Here is a 21,205-nt window from a genome sequence, read left to right as displayed (position 1 = left end):
CAGAGCCCCTCTCCCGCTCCGCAAGAAGACCCCGGCAGCGCCCGTCGGTGGCTGCCGACGATCCCGTCGCCGGGGGCCAGGTCAGGCCGGTGCCGCACAGCCTTTCCCCGGCTGCCGGGCACGGTGCTCGGAGCGCCCCAAAGCGCTGCCCGGGCCCTGGGGGCCCGGGGCTCCTCTCCCCGCCTTCCCTGGGGAGGGCAAGCGGCGGGACAGCCTGCCCTGTGCGGGGTCTGACCCGGTCCAGCACGGGTCCCCGGCCAGCAGCACTGAGCGCTCAGCGCAGGGAAGCCAGGAAGGGGCAGCACTGGCTGAGGATGCTCCAGGAGCCTGCCCGGCCCGCGCTGCTGCTGGCCTTCACTGACCCTGTGACATGCAGGACCATCCTAGAAATACATTTCTCCTTCCTATGCACTTACCTCATGTTTTTCCATACGTGTTTTATTTTGTGAAAGACCAGAAGAGAGCCGGTGACAGCAAAACTGAAGCCCTGTGTTTCCACTTTTCTGCTGTGTAGCCAGAGAAAGGCTACTGGGTGAACCATGTCTTTGGTTTTACCCAGTATGGCCCTTCCTATATTTTTATGCTATGAAATAAGTCGCAAAAGTGTCTGCACGGGGCAGGTAAATGTGGTCACCCCCATTTTACAGAGAAGGAAATGGAGGCACATAGAGAGGTTAAGCGGCTAGTCCAAGGTCATAGGAAGCTGGTGAGAAGAGCCAGAAATAGAACTCAGATCTCCTGTGTCCCACCAGATCATCCTGTGCAAGAAAAAAGATGAGAAGTTGGTGTTGTTTTTAACTTGAGAACTGTTTAACTTTCAAGTTTAAAGTCTGTGAGAATATTTCCTGCATGCTTCTGCCCGACTCCTATTCATAAGGGACACCTTAAGCTAAGAATTTAAGCCTGCATTTTCCAATCTTCCTGCTCCCAGCTGAGACCTTGAAAATAAAATAGTTACGGATACCTTCCCCCTCATCTGCTCGCACCATGCGGTGAAGAACCCAGAGGTTTCTTTCCCGAAGGGAATGACTCATAAGAAATCACCTCCTCCAGTAGAGAGGACAGCAGCTGGGAAAACAGTTGGCTAGTGAAGATAGACCAGCCAGAATGAGGACACTGGGCATCCTGACAGCTCAGACCCCCTAGGAGCAGCGGCTCCCTGTGGAAGGAGCTAAGGGAACTATATGTCCCTGCCTTTGACCTACCCAGTGCTGAGTACGTGCTGAGTCTGAGATGATGCAGGCCCCATCACAAGCTCAGCAGCCATGGCCACACCAGTTCCTCCCCACCCTCTTCACACCTCCTACATCACAGCTGCATTCAGTCATGGCCCTCCAAAGACCACAGCACTTTGGCAAGACATACCTCCTTCCTTCTCCAACAGATGTCATCAGCTCCTGATCCACCCAAGGAGCTGAGAACCAGGGAGGGCAAACCTGAAGATCTGCTCGTAACCCCTCATCACTCTTCATACACTAAAGCCAGGGAGAGAAGAGATGTGGTGCTTGCATGAAGACTGAAAAGACCCCAGTAGTGAGATACGGGGAAGAAAGAGGCAGCAGACATTCCCATAAAGCAGAATGAAGGTACAGTGGGAAGCCTGTGCCTGGAACTGGATGAAAGGCATCTCTAAACACATAGGCTGAAGCATCTGGACAGAGGGACAGTGCGTGTGCGAAGGAGAGGGCTGCGTGGAACCTATTTGATCTTATTTTTGTGTACTACCTTTTAACTGGCAACACCTAGTAGAGTGAGAACTTATTTTGAAGAGTGATTTAGGTGCTATGGCCAAACAAACACTAAGGAGCTTGTCATAGACCTGTCCGAGGCAAATAACCATCCTGCAAGCAATATGATCTCTTCAGGCCAGAATCTTAGGCCTTGGTCTGATGCTAAGTTGTGGGTGGCATATGTGAGGACAATTTTTATCCCTGGAATAAAGGATACATAACTGTTGTTATGTTCCCTTCAGTTCTGAAATGTGGGAAATTTCCTTTTTCTAGCATTTGTTAAAAAGACTACTACTAAACACTAGAAAGAAAATCAGCCAAATTTATCAGCTGAGAGTAAGCCCTCTTTGAAACATATCAGGCAAACATTCTTGCTGCAAGGCTGATCATCTTGCTCAATCTCCAGCACTACAGAAGCTGCAAAAGAGAGAGGAGAAACAGCCTTCACAGTAGACAACATCTGTTCTTAGTGTTCACTTGCAGCCCAGTAGTACCTTGTATTGTTGAATTTTACCCTGCTCTGGAGGAAGATGGCTTCTACCAAGCCTTTTGCTTGAACAACCCATATATCTGACACTAACATCATCAAGTTGTGAGGCCGCAAAAGCACCAGCTCTCCAATATGTATCCCTTACCCCTCCCTGGCCAACAAGACTCATTGGAACAACAGAAAATGAACAACAGAAATTTGATTGAAAGGACGAGTAATCAGGGCATTCAGTTCCTGGGTCCACCTTGAGCAGCAGATACCATGCTGCAAACACAGACACCACCCTGAGCACATTGGACCTTTCATAGCTGAACACTTAACCAGCGCACTCGCTCTTATCTGCTCTCTGCCAGTCTTTATGACTTGCCTGTCTGGCTTCAAGAGTTAGGTAGGGTGGAGACTCCTCTCAACCCGGATATGACTTAGTCAAGTTGCTGGAACACATCCTGAGGTTGTGGATTCTACTCCCCGTTGGAAGCAGGGCACTTGGAACATCCTGAGTTAAGGTTTTAGCCAAGTCTCCTGGGAGGAATCGCTTGGACAGTTCCCGTGGATCTGGCAAAAATAAAGAGCCTGGAAAATCCCACTCACACCAGCAGCTGATACCCTCCCAACCTGACTTGACTCTTTGCAGTCATGGAAGCAATTTTGTATTTACACTGGTGCTCAAAATAGCTCCTTGTGGCACTGGTTCCAATGTTCAGAGCACTACACAAAAGGTTGCCACCAGCACCTGCACAGCAGGTGCCTGCCCGTAGAAGAAGACTGCATGGGCTGGAGTTACAGCTGAGGGACTTCATGATTATCTGTCGAACCCTGCACTCACAGCAGAGAGGTAGACACCTCACAGGAACAGACTACACTGCCGTTGAGATGGTCCCAAGCTCCAGCTGTTGGGAGAGAAGGAAAGATGTCAAAGCAAAGCAGATTGGATCTCCCTCTGCAGGTCTTCTGCGGAATCTGCATCTGCCAACTGACTTCTTTTGAGGACTGGGTGCTCCCAGGACTGAAAATTTAAGCAAAGCAATATTTCAGTTGATCGCTAGAAAACATTACAATTTCTTCAGAGCCAGTGGGAAAGGATCCGATGCTCCCTGTCCACCAGTGGGAGCCTCTCCATCCCCATAGTCCCTTGTCCCTTGGCAGTTGCACTAGCACAACCATTTCTGGGGCTCACAACTGTTTCTGGGACTCCGTGTAAAACAATTTGGTGAAATAATTCAGGATGTAACTTGCCTGCTTTCTATGGAGGGCCACTTATAACCTGGGTCATTTCAGTGATACAGCTCACAGCACACCTGCACAACGAGAGACACAGTGAAGTGTGACAACTGGAAGAGTATTAGAGCTTTTTATACTGATCTAGCTACTTGGGAGACTGTAACCTGGAGCAAGATCCTAGGCTAGATGGACTGGGTCTACTCTACTCAAGGCCTTCCTCTGACTCTCTTTTCCTCTCTCTTTTCAATGAGGTGTTTTCAGTCACTATTATTTTGACATCCTCTGGTCCCATCTCCCTACAGCAGGAACAGAATTTAAGAAACACATTATCAAGTAAATCCCATTTACCGTCATTATTATAACTTTAGCCGGTGCTGTTATTTGGATTTGCCCACCACATTGAAAGCTGCAGGTAAACCAAAGTAAAGTTCCTTAGTATTCTCCAGGACTGTGAGAAGAAAAATCTGAGACATCTTCTCTGTACTACGGTATTTACTGGGGCAGCTACTTATACCTGCCCACCAGGCACATGCATAGGTAAGTGTATGCAGAGACATAAACTACAGCTGTGGTTGTGCTTTCCCTCAGCAAGGCTGAGCTTTACCTTATGTCATATAGACTCTTGGGTCTGTACCCAGTCAGTGTGTGTGGCAATGACAGCCAAAAGTTGCAGCAAAGAATTAGTCCTTGCAGGACAACCTCACAGCACTGCTGCCCATCCTTCACAGAACGGTACGACAGCTCAGAGCAGTGATTGTGTCACCTCTTCATGCAAACTTCCCACCCACATCAAAGCTGGGTCCACTTTTGAGGGCAGGCAAAGCAGGCAACTGTCTAACCACAGCAAGAAAGTAGAAGCAACGGAAGCATGTAATTTGCTGAGTTGAGGTGGCTGAGTTGAGGAGCTTAGCTGGCGGAGTACATGGTCAGTGCCTTCGCTGGCAGTAGCTGTTACGGAGAAAGCTAGAGGTGAGGGTCTGCCCCTCCTGTCCTTTGGGAGCTACTTTGCAACTGAGGCCGTACCACTGGTCCCTGCTGGTGCTACACCATGGTTGTGTCACAGCAGCCACACCCGCACCCAGTCCCGTACCTCTGCCATTTTGACTCTGACCCACACCTGCTGGCGTGGCTTGCCCTCAGACCTGCCTCATCACTGTAGCCTTGCTGGGGGATCACGAGACTGTATCTGGACCTGATCCTGACCCAGACTTGCCACTCCTCATCCTGGCTCCTTGCTGGTGCGGCAACTGCTCCCACCTGCCTTTTTACTGTGCTTGGCTCACTCGGGAAGCAGCCAGCCCTCGCTGGTCCCTGGCATATCCAACATGATTTTGGCTCTGCCCACATCTCCTCTTCCTGTCAGGTCCACACAGCAGAACGCCAGTGATTTCATCTCCCTTACTAAAAGCAAACTCTATTACAATACACATTTTCTTTCAAAATGCTACACAATTGATTTTATATGTGTATTCCGCAATATTTCACTAAATGGGAAAAAAAAGAGTGGAACAAGAATTTTTTGTCCCTGAAAAACACAAGTGCAACAGAAGAATGCTAGTAAGCATTTCCACTATATGCACACGTGTGCGGGCTGGATCCCACTCGCACGCATGCACACCTGCATCAATATGGGAATGACCTACTTTCGGCATAGCTGGGTTGGTGTGGTGGTGACGTAGTGCTCTCAGCTTCATCTCCCAGGCATCTGAAATCCAGTCCTCAGCCATCGCTTCTTCCCTTTACCCGGGAGGATATATATGCACCTTTCCTGGAGCCATCAGTACATGAATGTGCGAGGGTAAGTGTTTAGAAAGAGACAAGACCACATGAAAGGATTGATTGCTTCTCCTCCCTGTGGAATCGGGCCAAGGTCACTGCATTTCAGTGGGAAAGACAACCAGAAGGTCAGCAAAAGAACCACAAAACCAAATCAAAACATGTAAAAAAGGGAAAACTACCCAAGAAAATATTGAGCCATGAAAAGAAAACCAGCCTTACAGTGAAAAGCTCTTTTCCTCTTACCACCCCAAACACTAGCCCCTAGAGGCTTACTGTTTCCCTCACCATAATACAAACCAGGCCTCCACGCCGTGAGCCCGCGCAGCTGCTGCTCACAGAGAAGCTGGTGACTCAGTGATGTGCACGAATGCCTATGTCCTGATTATTTTGGAACAAATCAGATACAAAATGTGAACAAAAGCAAACAGTTATCTGACCACAGAAATTATGTTCACAGGAGTATCTTGGGACCTGTACTGGGAAGTGTGGAATATGTATAGCACTGTCAAGGTCCTGCAGCACTGGAGTAATGCGTATGGTTACACCACATGTGCCCCAAATAGTAGGGTTGGTGTACTCCCAGCCCCACGTCCTGGTTCACTTACATGACTGCAAGCAGAGCGTTTTCAGGAGAGAGGATTCAGGGTGCAAGTTTGGAGCTCTGGGCCCAGGGAGGTCCAACTGGGCTAAATCAGTAGCAATGCAAGTCCACCAGACAGGTGGAAAGAAAGACGGCCCACTGCAATGTTTGCCCAGAACCTCATCAGAGCTATCTGCAGCTGCAATGTTTGCCCAGAACCATGTCAGAACTATCTCCAGCTCCATCTGCAAGTAGCAAGGATGATGTTTTACAGAGGAAGACTAAGGAGAGCTGCGCTGGCCTGGGGGCAGTAAAAGAGCTTCCTCTGAAATGCACTAGAATTGGCTCTTCTTTTGGTCTCCAGGCATGACTGAGATTTTCAAGACAACAGTTTTAAGATAGCTCTTTTCCACAACACATTTCCTTGAAAATAAGTAAAAAGTAAAGCATAAAAAAGTGTTTAAAAAACCCAAGCTAGTAAAAAAATGAAACTGGCTGACAGGAATAGTTAAAAGACTGTTTCATTTCCACTTCCACGAGATACTTGTAGTGATGCGGGGAGTTATTACCTTAGTGATGCAACAGTGTCATTTCCACACTACGAAATTAGTATCTTTGCTTCCTTTGGTGAAGGAAAGCCATAACTGGCAGATCAGCACAACGTGGGGGTAGAAAAGGGTTGCCTGCTGACTCAGAGCTGCCCAGCTGGCGCTTTGAAACCCCATGTGGGAACGCTCCCTTGTCACCAGGTCCAGCAGACAGGATCGAGCACAGATCCTGCAGATCTGTGCATAAACTAATCTCACAAGTACCAGGAGCTGCTGATACAGTTTATGTGTCCCCTTACCTCGCAAAGCTACCAACTCATCTCCTGAAGCTGAGGTTTAGGTTGTTGGCAAAAGGGGAAAGACAAGAAGAGGAGACCAGAAGATTTTGGTGACAGGGCTCCTCTTGAGATCCTCAGAGTTTGCACTGACTTCTCCTCAGTCCCAGTAATGGGCAGACAGAGGGAAGATGGAGAAGCCAGGACTGGGCGGCAGTCACTGAATCCAAACCTACGTTTGCCTGAATGCCACAAGGCAACGGAGAACATAACATCATTTGAAGAACAATTGTGGAATGTGTATTATACTTTATACACACACAGACTTTGTTGAGGTAAAACTTGCCCCAAAGGTCTATGTCTATACAGGACTAACTACGCCTTTTTTAACCGTGTGATACAAGGGTTGAGCACCTCCTGGGGAGAGCTGGATTAGAAAAGCATTTTAATGTTTTATTAACAAGTCCGTGGCCTTTCTGGGACAAGCATTGTGCAAGACCTAATGTCATTAGAAGAAACTGGTTAAAAGTTATTTCATGGAGTTGGACTTTACAGGGAGCATGAGCTGTCAAAGGGCAGAGCTCTCGGTTTGCTCTTTTAGCTCTCCCAACTAGAAAAAGACCTTTCCCTTTTTTCCCCAAAGGAGGAGATAAGCCGGCTGCATTCCCATCCAAAGAACCGGCCAGAAGAGCTGCGGCTCCCCGTGCCGCCTTCAGCCCAAGGCAGACGGAGGGAGAGCGGGACAAACCCACGGCAGGAACGCGGGGCCGCAGCAGAGGCGCCGCTCCCGCCGGCAGCGAGGGAGCCCCCGAGCCCGGGGCTGCACCGGGCGGGAGAGCCGGCAGGCGCGGGCCAGGCGGGACGGCGTGGGCAGCCCCCGGCCGCCTCGCCCCGCGGCGGGCGGAGCGGAGCGGGGCGGAGCGGGGCGGAGCGGGGCGCGCTCCTTCCGCGGCGGCGGCCCTGCCCGCGGGCAGCGGAGCCGCGCTCGGGTCTTCCCCTGCGCCGGGGAGGATGCGGAGAGGAGGCTGCTGCCGCTTCCCTTCCCGAGAGCCAGCGAGCCGAATTTCCCGGGGTGTGTACGGTCAGCAATAAAAAGAGAAACGCACGATCCAAGTTAATTTTCCACCCCCGAAAGGAAATGCTGCTTCCTGTATTATGCAAGGCTGGTGCCAACAACACTGACACAGGAGTCTATTGTCCTTTTCACAAAGCCGTGGTGGGGAAGGACGCCTGAGAAAATAGTCCTTTTGCAACAGCAAGGAGCTTTTGATCTCGGGGGGGGCGGGGGGGCAGAGAAAAGCGGGTGTGCGCTGGGGGCTGGGAGGGATGCACCGGCCGGAGCGGGGAGCGCGGCGCGGGCGGCCGCCAGCCGGTACCGGGGTGCCCCTGGCCGTGCCTCCAGCCCCGCTCGGGCGGCCAGGATGCGCCAAAGTGCCTGCAAATGTCTTTCCTTTTCCATAAAAAGCGATCACACGGCTTCAGCCCTGCTTCCGATGTGTGCAAGCCGGAACAAAGACACCAGGGATTAAGAGCCTCTTCCTGCCTCCCCCCCCTCCACCCCTCACCCCCCGGTTTAATGCAGATGACTTACAAAGCCTTGGTCACCGGGAAGGAGCTAATGTCTCCCCCACCGGTGCCGGGGCTGCCCCGGCTCCCCGCCGCCGGCCCGGGCATCGGGGGCACGGCTGCACGGCGGTATCGGTCCTCCCAGGTGGGAGCCGGTGCCTCCCGTTACCGGCGCCCGGCCGGCCCGCAGTCCGGCACAAGCGGGGTCTGCCAGCCCGCACAGCTCCAAGGGGCCTGGATCCCCTCCGCCGGGCGGGCGGGCTGCCGCCGGCCCGGGGGCTCCCTCTCTGCACCGGCCAGGGCACCGGGTACACGGTGCTCCGGCCAGCTGCGAGCCCCAGCAGTTCATCAGCAGGAAAAGCTAAGTAACATCTGAAGAAGAGCCGCGGTGTTTCCAAAGGCAGTTTGGGAGGCATGCTTTCCTGTCAGAGGCTTTAAAAATATCATGGCTTTCTTTTCCTTAAATAAGTAATAAAGGCTTTCCCTTAAATAAGTAATAAACACTTTATTCCTACTCTAGAAGGATCATGTCGGTCGAAAAGAGGGTATTTGGATCCTTGGATGTTTGGGTTCATTCCATTTTGCTGCTGCTATCCCTTGTTGCTGATGCTATCCTTTGTAAAATAATTCTTAAAGAGTTACTCTTTCCTTAAAAGAGCTTTTAAAAGAACAATTCTTATTCTTAAAATAGTTCTTATAAACTTTCTTATTAGTTCTCATTAGAGATAAGTTCCTGCCTTTCTTAATGGGATACAAAACCCATTTCCAAGGGAAGTCTATGTCCAGCAAGAGCAGCAGGGTCAGACTCTTGCTTTGACTGTTTGCTGACAGCTGTCTGTCTGCAGGATGGAATCACTTTGGCCGACTAATGACTGACAGTGGCTCATTATGAGAAAATGCAAATCATTTGCTTTAAATGTGCATGCTTGCCATCAAAAAGAAAACCTAATGTTCCTCTTCACACATGTAGATAGGCTGATTTAAAGGTATTTTAGGGAAAGAGGATACGGGAAACCTTCAAGAATGATTATGAATCTTCTACACAAATATAGAAGGGGATTTCTTAAGTTCAAGAGCAGGGTTCTTTTACGAAATCCCAAATCTTGCTCAGTTTTTGTGTCTCCTTTGCTGTGAAAACAAAACAGAACAAAAATCCCAAAGTAAAACAGAACATCTGGGTTTCCAGTAGCTTTCAAGATCCTCACTGCTGAATACAGCTGGTTGTGAATGATAGTGAGTATCACCGGTGGCCTTCCAACCCTACAGCTGTATTTACACACCCTTGCCTCCTTCACAGGGACACAGGTTTGGGTCTGCAGTTTCTAACGCCGTGCCCAGCTCTGGCCCATGGTCCTTAGCTCCCATCTAACCTCAGATACAGTTGTTTTTAACCCTGTCAGCATGCCAGCTCTTCAGGCTCTTTCCAGGCTTTCTATGGAGGCCAGGCATCCTGCAGGCAGGAAAAGCTGCACTCTTTCTGCCTGTGGTACTGCCCACCCTTCCCCCCGCCCTTAGATGTGGGCAATTCAAGTTTATCTCCCACAGACTCTGCCATAGACTTCTGTTATCTGGAATTAGCCCCAGAGGCACAAATCCTTAGAGGCATTGAAGTGCCTAACTCCCATCAGAATGAGGGATGTAGTTGTCTAAATACCGCTGATAATCTACAAAGTTGCTCACGATTTGTGTAACAGATCACGTAAGTACCTACAGCCTGACACAGGCAAAGCGCTAAGTAAAATTTCCTTTATTTTTACTGCTGCTGTTGCTACTGCTATTATTCAACATCCATGCTAGGGTGTACTCACAAGTCCCAGTCGGGAGTTAGGAGTCCACTGAGAGAAGGAGCACAAGGAGCAAAGGTTCCGCTTATGAGATTTCACCTCTGAAGAGTACGCTGAGAAACAGCCAGTACGTCTGACACAGAAATGGTAACAATGGAAAGATTGTCATGAGCTGTCCGAGCACAAGAGTGCATTCGGCACGCCAGCCGCCTTCTGCTTTCAGAGGTTTTTCAGGGTTGACAGCAGAAGTAAATTTGTCATGTTACAAGTATGTTTCTCTGATGATGGCTGGTCACTGGGTATCAGACCATGCCTACTGGAATATCTGTCACAAAGCCGTGGAAAAACAAGTTAGCCCAGCTTCTTGGGCTTCTTTTGGGAACAGGTTGGAAATGGGAGGGATCCTTTCCTTGCACCCACCTGTGTCAGTACATGTCCGACTTCTTCATGGCAAAATACAAAGCGCACTTGTGAATTTAGAACCTTGGGAAACGGCTAGTCATCTACTTTACGCTGGATTCAGCCAGCAATGAAGTTAAGATGTCCATCATTTTGGTGAGATGGATGAGGCTTATTAAGAGAGGAAATAGGCACAGCCCTAAGGGATAGGATATACCAAATGAGCACCTAAAAATAAACTCTTTGTTTTTCCTGTTCCATGAAAGCTATTGTTGAAGTTGCCACAGAAATATTTCATAATTGTGAAACAAAAAAACACCCGAGAGGTAATCTCTCCTCTACCTGAGATTTCTCAGTGCAGTACAAACTTTGCAAAAATTTCAGTGTGTTTGAAATAATCAATAGATCCAGATGGGGACAAATTTGTAACTGTTCATCATTAATATGACTCAAAAAACCAAAGCCACCATTAGTAACAGATCTAATTCAAACACTTTAAAACATGATCCAGCTGAAGGTGTCAGTTTGTCTGCTTTGTCAGGGGTAAATCTGCACAAATGTTGTAATTCTAGAGGTCACAGAAGGATGAAATGATGTGTCTGATTTCACACAGCACGAGCAATGGGGTCAGAAAATGAATTCTCTTGGTCAAGTCATCAAAACCAGTCCTGCATACGGGCATGTTGTTCAATCCCTTTCACTGTGTATCAGGCTCCAGTGTCAGAAACGTGGTGCTGTGACCACAGGAACTACGGAAACCTGGTTTCCTACATAGCTTGAGGTTTCTGCATTTGAGAAAGTGTGAGCTCTGCTCAATGCTTTTCCCATGGGTGAACATTCATAAGGCATTTAAATGCCCTCTGAGAGAGAGCAGGGACACACTGGTGGCCAATAAGGTATGAGTTCAGAATAAAGCCTTTCCCGCAGTTTTCTCTCTTATGGGTTCTCTCTACTCTACCTAGCCCCTATTTTCATGAAAACTGTAGGAATATAATTACCTTTAAAATCTATTATTTTATATCAGCTTTAATTAAAACTGGCCAGCAGATTCTGAAGGGCTCTTTGGTGAGGTAGGAAGCATGAAGGTACACACCGGTTGCTCACACAACTCTCATTTCGCTAGAAAACAATGCTACTTGCTTAGATTTTTTGCTGTCCTGGTTCTTTCTAAAGAAAAGCCGTAGCAGAACCTTATTCCCCCACTTTAGAGAATTTCTTCCAATTTCCAGCCTAAGTGAATTCATGCCGGCTTTACATTTTTCTGGTTTTATGCTGACTTTGTCTTTCTAGCTTAAATACCATCTCTTTACTAGTATTTATTCCTTGATAAATACTTAGGTCAGACACAGAATCAACTTTATTTTTACTCTAGTTGCCTCCTCTCATAGGACAGGAATGCCCTAGTAGACATTCCCTACACCTAGCCCAGTTTTAACTCATTTTTCTTGAACATTCAAAACTACTGTGCCTTTTCATGGCAGTTTCACACTGATGGGTCATGACTGTTCTGAGATACTGAATACCTCCTTTTTTTTTTGGTCTGTCACAGCCAATGTATGATTGCCAAACTTATAGCAGATATTTTTGAGGAATCTACTTAGAACAAAAGTCCTTGAACCATTCTGCTTCCTGGTCTCATGAAGCTGTGACTCACAGATTTTGGTAAGTTATTTTAAGCATTATGTAAAAAAATATTTCATTTTGAAAGTTGGTTTTACTGGGGATTTTCTGCTCTCTCATACATACGTCCACAGCAACTTGGAATGTGAGACTTGCACCTATAGGCAACGAAAACTACTAGTTCTGGTTCACCTTGCCAAGGAAAAAGATGAATGCTCTCTGCGGAAAAGAAAAACTGAATACTGCAAGATAAAACAAAACAAACCACACTGCTATTCCAGGAGAGAAACCTCTAAAAATTTAGCTGGAAGAGTTTTCAACCACCAAAATTGCATACTGTTTCAGAAGACAGCTGCACAACCGAAAGAAAAAGCAAGGTGCTTGCGAAAATCCAGTCTATTAAAAAACAAATACATGGATCTGAAAGTGAATGCTTAGTTTTATGCTTCACAGGCGATGTACCAGTTTGCATTTCTGTCTCTCCTCCCACGTAAGGATCCTGAAGCTCTTTCAAAAAATCAACAGATTAACATTTGCAACATTTTGGAAATGCAAACCATCCTCCTTTCTGAACCAGTCTACTTGTCAGTGACCACATGCTGCTTGAGGGCATGAAAAGCTTTCGCCAGCCTGTCTGTCCAGGATGAAGAACTTCTTGAAGACCTGTGATGTGAAATATTTCTCCTTTGAGCCCTGTTGAGGAGAGGAATCTTTCAGTCAGATACTTCTTCATGTTCCTTCAGCAGCCCTGCCATTTTGGCCCACACACAGGGCTCAATTTGGTTGCCAAATGTAGGTGTCTAATCCCACCTGTAATAACCTGGGGCACGTGACCCATCCACCTGCGGATGGCATGGGTCCAGCACGCCCAGACCTCTCAGGAGCAATGGCCGGAGTCCAGGAGGGATTGCCTGGGGCCTGTACGATGACTGGATGCCAATGTTTGCACAACTGAATTGTCCCTAAGGCTTCCTTCTTAACATGCCTCAGAAATGTCTATCTTCTCTTCTAGCTAAGACACTGCTGAGTTCTTTTGAAATGTGTTGTAATTTAATACCACTTAATAACTGGTATTTTCTAAGGAATTGACTTTCAAAGGCATTTAGGCCTAGATTTAGCCTAAGTCCTTGTAATTGATTTTTTCTACTGTCTGCACATCTTTGAAGGCCTGGAGTGAGCCAATAAGAAACCCAAGGCACAAGGGACCAAAATGGACTTTGGTCTGCCTGACTAAAGGATATGACCACACCAGTGGATGCAGATAGACCTCAACTCATACTGGTAGTATCGTTAACCTTTGAAGTGGAAATACTGAGGAGTTGAATGAGTTAAGCCGACTGAATAGAGCCAGCCTGGATCTGGAAACAGTACAGTCATGTTTGGTTGAAACTATTTCTGAGCTAAGACACCATACTGCAAACTGCTCCATGGACTTGGACTCGTCTCCACAAGGAAGATCTACCTTCCAGGCTCTTTTGTTTTGTGGAGACATACTTTTTGATTTTTTTCTGTTATTTTCTCCTAAGCAAAGGTGGAACAGCAGTTAAGTTGGAAGACCTTTAGGCTGCATATTTCAGCAACCAAGTCTTGTTGAAGACGGTGAATGCAGTTGCTTCATTGTCAACTGGTAACATACTTCCTGGAAGGTATGAAAACTGAAATTGTTCCTGAAACTTTTTCCTTTCTGAGAGAATGAGTTTAAAATCTGTGGTATTAGTTCTCCTATGTTTTTTGCAGTGCTGAAAACCTTCTTGTGTCAGTTTATTATGCTGTGTTGCCAGTACAATCAAGACTTTCTAGCAATGCCTGTTCTGCACCCATCTACGCTTTTTCTCTCAGTGAAGTCAGCAACAATTGAAACCAGAAGTGGTAAGTAACTGATAATGATTTCTACTCTTGCCGAAATCTAGATTGGACGCAACTTCTACTTGCTTACATAAAAACTTACATAAACCCTTGATGAAGTTCCTTGTTACAATGGCATACCATAGCACCTAAGATATTCCCAAATGTATTGGCATGGTGGTTGTCTTTGCACCTATAAATTGAATGAGGAACATCTTCTCTTTTCTTTTTTCCATTTAACACTCTGTTTCAGGGTTTGTCAGTCTTTTGTTAATACAAAGAATACCCAGCATTTTAGATGAAAAGAAAATCTAAAGACAGTCGCTAGTAGGGTTATTACAGAGCTTTTCACTTAATTCAGTGAAAATTTGGTTAAACTGCTTTTATGTTTATTTTCCCCTGATTCATTTGGCTTGCCTGTTTGAGTGGAGCATGTGTGTGTGTGTTCTTCTGGCTGAGATACGGAAACTAAAATTATTCTGTGGTTTACTGTTTCCAGGATCAAAATTAACCTACAGGCAGTAGCTTGAGGAATTGTGTCTGAAGAATTGATCTTCCTTTATGAAATGAAATCTGTGCTTCCCTTGTTTGTTAGCAGTTGTTTCTTTTATTCTGCTTTGGATAATATTGTGGAAGGCTTGTCCACCTCTGAACAGAGTAAAGCACACACTCAGATGCCACAGTCACTTTGGTCACCTTTCATTGTGTTTACAACTTCCTTTTATTTCAGAGAACAGAGACTTAATGATATTTCCTCATCGCAACCATCAGGACCTTTAAGTGTTTCCCCATAAGTTAATCCTCACCTGCACCTTTCTAGTTTAAAAATTTTTTTTGGCATCTTTCACTTCTATTGTGCTGGGAAATGTGACAGTGTCTAGTACAGTGTTTCATTTTCAGTTGGCACTCTTTAAGAGTGTTCTGCCTATAGTCTCTCTCTGTTGTTCTTTTTTACTGTTTCCAAGGAGTCTTCTTGTTTGGTGTGAATTTGCAAGTCAGAAGGCTGCTGATCTGAAAGACCATTTCAGTTTTCTCTCCTTCACAAGTGACCACAGCTTCTTTGGTTACACTTTCCATATATTCCTTCTTCTCTCTTCTTGTTAGTGCTTTGGGTTTTATTTAATAGAGACTTTTACCTGCTTCTTTATCTATAAGGGCTAGTGCTTCCTTTAATTTGTTCTCTTTCCTTCACACTGTTCTTTTTTATCTAGACTTAAGTTACACTTGCTGTGAAATCAAGAATGGTTATTGAAGGTTCAAAGCTATTAGCGTCAGCTGAAAGGGAGCTGACATCTTCTCATCTTTTTTTGAAAGAAATAGAAGAACAAGAAAATTAAACGACTTCTCCATACAATTAAAAAGATCTGTCATAGAACAGAAAATAGAGCCCATGCCATCTGGCTGAAGTATCATAACCACACATTTATCTTTTCTTCAATCTCTTTCTCTAGTTGCTGCAATTACAGAAGAAAAATGTCCAGGTCATAAATCATTTCACCCTTTTAAATGTTAATGCTTTAAATATTTAAGCCTTTTAAAATGTTTTTATAGCTTTACAGAATAGTTCCTCAAAGCTATGCCATAGTCACTGCTCCAGAACATAGCAATACATCATTTTATGCTTTTCTACTAGGTGTTTCCAGCTACTAATTAAAAAAGAAAACATGAAGTATGTTGACAGACAGCAGTGGCCCTGGGCACAAAGACATAAAAACAATAGTAACATGATTGCTATAGAAATTGAAGTAGTCATTAACTAATCAGAGGGAAAGAAAGATAAGACTAGCACCAGAATCAAACAACAGGAGAGAAACTTTCTTGTAGAAGCAGGCAAGATTTAAAAAATAGTCCCACAAAAATCAACTGGTTTGGTGATTTGATGCTTAATAGCATGCAGATGAACCAATCCTTTGTCAGTATAATTTTTTTCCAAGAAGAAAGATGAAAGACATACCTTAAAATCTATCTCTTCTGCTCAGATAATTGGAAGTTGCTAGAGACATCTAAGCAAGAGGTCATATTTTCCTATTCCAAATCCCAGAATTTCATTTAGCCCACAGCAGTTAATACGGTACCCCTGAGCACTGTGAGCAGAACTTGCAGAACATGTATTACAAACAAAGGACAAGAGAAGACTGAGAAAAATTATCAAAATGTATACAAACATGTTTTATTTAAATATCTGCTTACCTGCAATCATTTATCTTATCTTTCTTCTTTTTTTGAAGAAAAAGGCCAAGAACAAAAGCTGTTTACCCCTTTCCAGCCAAGAAAGACCAGAGATACCCACAGGCCCATGTTGCTGTTGAATCAACTCCCCTAACCTAGCCTGACTTTCTTATTCAACGTGGTTTTATTCAACTGGCCAGATTTAAAGCCGCTCTTGAAAGACTAAACACAACTCATGTGCCTTATAACTAAAACAACTTATGGCAAACCCAGATTTCAGTAAATACAGAAATTGATAACAAACAATCATACACTCACTCATAATTGTGTGAGTTCTAGTCCTGTTCTGCTGGCAGCATATCTCAACTGAAGGGGTCTTTTTATATGCTCTTATCACCTAACTGACTGATGTTTGTATTAGTTTTGGGGGTTTTTTGTTTGTTTGGGTTTTTTTCTGGGTTATCTCACCCCCTTTTATTGCAATGAATCAAAGGTTGACTAAAGTAATGGATCATGGGTAGATTTTCCTCTGGGTCCATGGATTTCAATGGAGGAGCTGGGAGAATCTCCACAGAGAGCTCAAGAAGGGGCCGTATAGAGAAGGAAACAGTCATTATGTGACAGGCTTCTATATCCTTGCAGGATCTTGGCAATGATCAAGCTGTTGTATGTCAACTGCTTATTCAGGAAAGAAACAAGTGCACTAAAACTTGCTGTCAAATACAAATGTTAGAGCAATGGATCTGCAAACACCTTCTCAGGGAGATCAATATAATTATTAAGCTTCATATGGTTCAAAAGTAAAGACAGGAAGCAGACTGAATTCAAATAATCATGGAGTGTCTCTTGCACAAGAGAGAAAACATAATGGTCAGTATCATGATCATACTTGGGCTGTGAGAGAAGTGAGATCCCAAATCCAAACCTCAGCCTGGACACTGTGAGAATACAGAGAAAAGTGTCACCTTTTCTACACAGGGTTAATGTGGTGAGGGAATGCATGCGCCCATCACAGCCAGAATTCCCAGTGAAGTAGTGGTGTTGGACACTCCTGATCATGAGCGTCCAACTAGAAGTATATTAAGTGGATCTGATTTTCAGAAAGTACCAGATTCTGAAATTCTGGTGCTTTCAGAAAGCACCAGATTCAAGACTTTCAGAGACTGTCATGTACGCTGCCCACAAAATTAGGCAACAATATCATCTCTGACAATCGGTAAATGCTACAGTTACTTCATCACTTCTTGAGGAGCAGCAGCAGGGAAGCCAGAGATGACAGTAATGTCAGGAGACAAGACTGCAATAGTGGGAAAGGGCAGTCCCTGACTGTAAACCAGAGACATTGGTGACAGCAGGGAAACTGTTAAGCTAATGAGGAAGAAACTTGAGGAGAAGTGTAAAAACTCCTCCATGCCAGCCCACGCAGTAACTACAGAATTGCCCTTCCCATTCCTGCTACTAAAAGCAGTAATTTCTTAATCTTAGACTTTCAGACCATTAACAAAATAAAACAAATCAAATCAAAAGAATGAAAATGGAGTGTGAAAGTTTATCAGGGGACCTCAGAGGGTTTTGTTTCCCCAGCTAACGCTGTCAGTACACTGTACGCAGCCCCACCACACTCAGCTACCGACCCTGCAGTCTCCAGCCCTGTCCAGTGTCAGTATGAGATACGCTCCAGCTCACTGAGTGCAGAAGCTCCTTGAGCCCAGCTCCCTCTGCAGCTATCCCTCAGGACAGGTGAGATGTGATCTTCTCTCCTGTAATGTGGCTGCAAAAGCACAACATTTCTCTAACCCTCCTGAAACCCTTTTTAAAATTTTGATATTTTTGTATCCTGTACTGCTGATCTAAAGGGATAGCAGAAACATTTCCATTAGACGTAAAATGTATGTTTGTGAGAGGAGACTGGGAAAAATATTCTAAAAAGTCACAGTATCTCCTGCTGGCCATTTTTGCTGTCAGATGGACTATATTATTTACTATTCCATATGACTTCACTCACTATTCCCCTTCACTCTAGATAATGTAACTTACTGCGCAAGGTCTATCTGCCTATGACAATTTTGCCTTTCTGTATGCTCTGTAATATATGTAAAATTGTGTGGCATCTCTGTGAACACTTCAGGAAACCTTTAGCGAGTCTCTCTTTGCATTCCTTTTCCCATTGAAACCCATCCACCCAAGCCTTTCTAGAGTAGCAGTGCAACAGGTAGATAGCAATATACCATTATTTGGAACACAAGTTTACCGTTGAAATGTTTTGGTTTTTTTTTTCTGAATAGAAAGCAAAGGCACAATCTACTTTGAAGCCTCATCGAGGGATTAGTATAGAGTATATATTACTTTTTCTGCTTGTGCACTCTGCAGGTCTTGTGACAAAGACTTACAAGACTGACACAGGGTAAAAAGTTCGTACTGAGGTTCTTGTCTTAGCATGAAAACACATTTCCTTAGTCCTAAAGGTGCTAAGGATTGACATCGTTAAATTAAGTTAATGGAAGGTACAAATGTTCTGCCTCCTTTGGAATAACAGGACACAGTTACCCACTTGGTTGTCTGGTTTTAGATATCTACAGTTGAAACAATTTTAGACTGTGTATCTTGCAGGGTCAGAACGCAAAGAAGGTAAGCCAAAAGGAAGTGGCAGCTGAAGTAAGAGGTAGGATATAGCCTCAGAATAAAAGGGATCAGCACAGCATATTTTTAGATACTTGGGAATGGGGCCCCAAAAGAACAAAACTGTGCAATCAAGGACACAGCTTCCCCTTCCAATCACACACACACTCTCTATATTGTACCTAATCACTCAAAGTTATGGAGTCATTTCCTTAGGAGTTTTAAGGGAATCACGTTTGGATTCCAAAATGTGTAAGCAATGCATTAATTTGATACTATAGAAACTTGCATCGGAAGTCCTAGATCAAAATATTCAGCACTACGAGTACGGTATCATTCTTCCAGTCCCTTCACAGTTTTCCACCTGGTACATTTTTCAAGGATGTATATTAGCTTAGAAAATAAAGAGAACAGATATTAAATCAGCCCTGAACTGATAATGAATCCTTGCATGACTTCATCGTCACATCAAGGAATATATTTAAAGACAAATAAAAGGAATCTTGACTAATTTTATTGTTTCTGAGAAAAGGCCTGTAGAAGGAAGAGTGGGTGGCTGAACAAGATCCCACAAAACATTCAGCATTTATGACATAAAGGCAAATGTGTTGACAAGTGAAGTGAAAACTCAGTGTGTTATCACTGAGTCACACATTGAGAAGCACATCTGTTGACACAGAACGTAGAAAATATCAGAAGAATATAGTATAATGCCAAGCAAGCCCTTACAGAAGCAGCAGAATGTAATAGGCTTTAAAATCATTACCCATAAATAGTAAAATCATGTAACAGCTGCACAATCTGGCACTCATGCTGTCATTAGGACAGATAGAACCAAAAAAAAGTAAAGCCATGTAAAAGCAACCACTTGTGGACTGAAGTGTAGCAACCAGTTATCTCTGTATTTTGTACTAGTATTAACACCACCTTGTTTGAAAACTCTGAAACACCACCTTGTTTGAAAAATCAGTATAGTTTTGAATGGCTGCCCTCTGGATGACTGATAATGCCAACTAGACATATGTTACAACAATGCAGGCGCGGCAGTAATATATATATATAAGGAGACATGATGATTGTTATTTCACTTTTTAAAGTCACTATTCCCTAGGGCACAATTAACAGGCAATAAATTCCTACATGCTACTGAAGTTTAGAGATTAGTGTTTGCCAGTCAAAGCATGGAAACACATTTACACCTAATAAAATAAGGCTGATTAGCTGTTTAAATAATAGGAAATGTCAGTCAGGAGCCACAGAAGGCTATGAACAATAACTAAACCCATCACCAAAAAATTAACATGTGTGTTTAAAGCAAAGTCAAATATTAAGCATCTAAAAGAGCCCTAAATGTTTGCCAAGTCATCCAAAAGAGAAGGAACTTAAGTGATTAAAACAATAGTGGTAGAAACTTACTGGAGCACAGTAGGGCATGTGTCACTCCAGTCTGTGCACTTCTTTGCAGACTGACTTAGGAAAAGCTTTTACATACTGGACAGGAATTCAGTGAGAGTTTGGAGCATAGTACAGCTTATTAGGACATGCTTTGGCCTTGCCCAGTTGTGGGATTGCAGGTGATATCAAAGGGTATGTCTGAACCACAGGGCAGATGTGCTCGGCGGCGTGCCCTGCACTTCCCATCTCCCAGCTATCCACGGCTGTTGGAAGATGCGCGTCTCCCCGCTGCCCATAGACATGCCTGTCCTTCCTAGGGAATCGAGGGCACAGCAGGAGGATTAGATGGCTACGAAGTCTTGCTCTAACATGAAGTCAGGATACAACTAGTATGAACTCCCAGACCCCAAAACTGGAAAAGCCCAAGCCCCTCATTGAAATATACTGATAGAAAAATATGCTTTGGATTTAGGACTATATATACTCCCTTGAAAGTCAGGTAATGCAAGGAAGGAGGAGGTGGACAATAGCACTGGTGTGATATGCCACTTGAATGGACAAGTGACTTCTCTGTACTTGTGACTTGAGCCACTGTCTCTTCCTGAGAAGACAAGGATGGGCGCAGAGGCAGGTCTTCTACACATAGATACAGACCAGGCAGCTCTGTTTGGTAGTGCTCAAGGATCAAAAACTGGATCCTAGCTACTGCTAATGTTGGAATTTGTCCACCCAGATAGCTGATTAGTTTTAAAAAAATACTTTTCTGTTAGTTTTAACATCTTTGAGTATTCTCCTCCTGTTTTCTCCTTTTTTTTCTCTAGCTTTGAATTTAAGAGAGGTTGAAACAATCATTACCTAGCACCTATATAAAGAGACTAATAGCATACTTTCTGATTGATTTCATGGTTTGGTCTTCTACTCAGCACCTTTAATCTGACAAACCTAAGCTGTATCACTCAAAATAGAAACTACATCATGAAGACATGCTTTTGTCCTGGTGTGAACCCCCAAATGCAAAATAAGGTACAACAAAAGTTAATTTTTGCCTGGAGTACTTGAGTTTGCCAAAATTCCACTGAGCACAACCCTCTCCCAAAAGCATTCAGCACCTTTCATGAATGCTAACGACCTTACAAGGGCAAGACAGTTTTGCACTGACAACAATTTATTGCTCAGCTGAGACAC

Source organism: Ciconia boyciana, chromosome 1 (genome assembly GCF_034638445.1).
Source record: "Ciconia boyciana chromosome 1, ASM3463844v1, whole genome shotgun sequence".
Classification (NCBI taxonomy): Eukaryota; Metazoa; Chordata; class Aves; order Ciconiiformes; family Ciconiidae; genus Ciconia; species Ciconia boyciana.
This window is presented reverse-complemented; position numbering follows the sequence as displayed.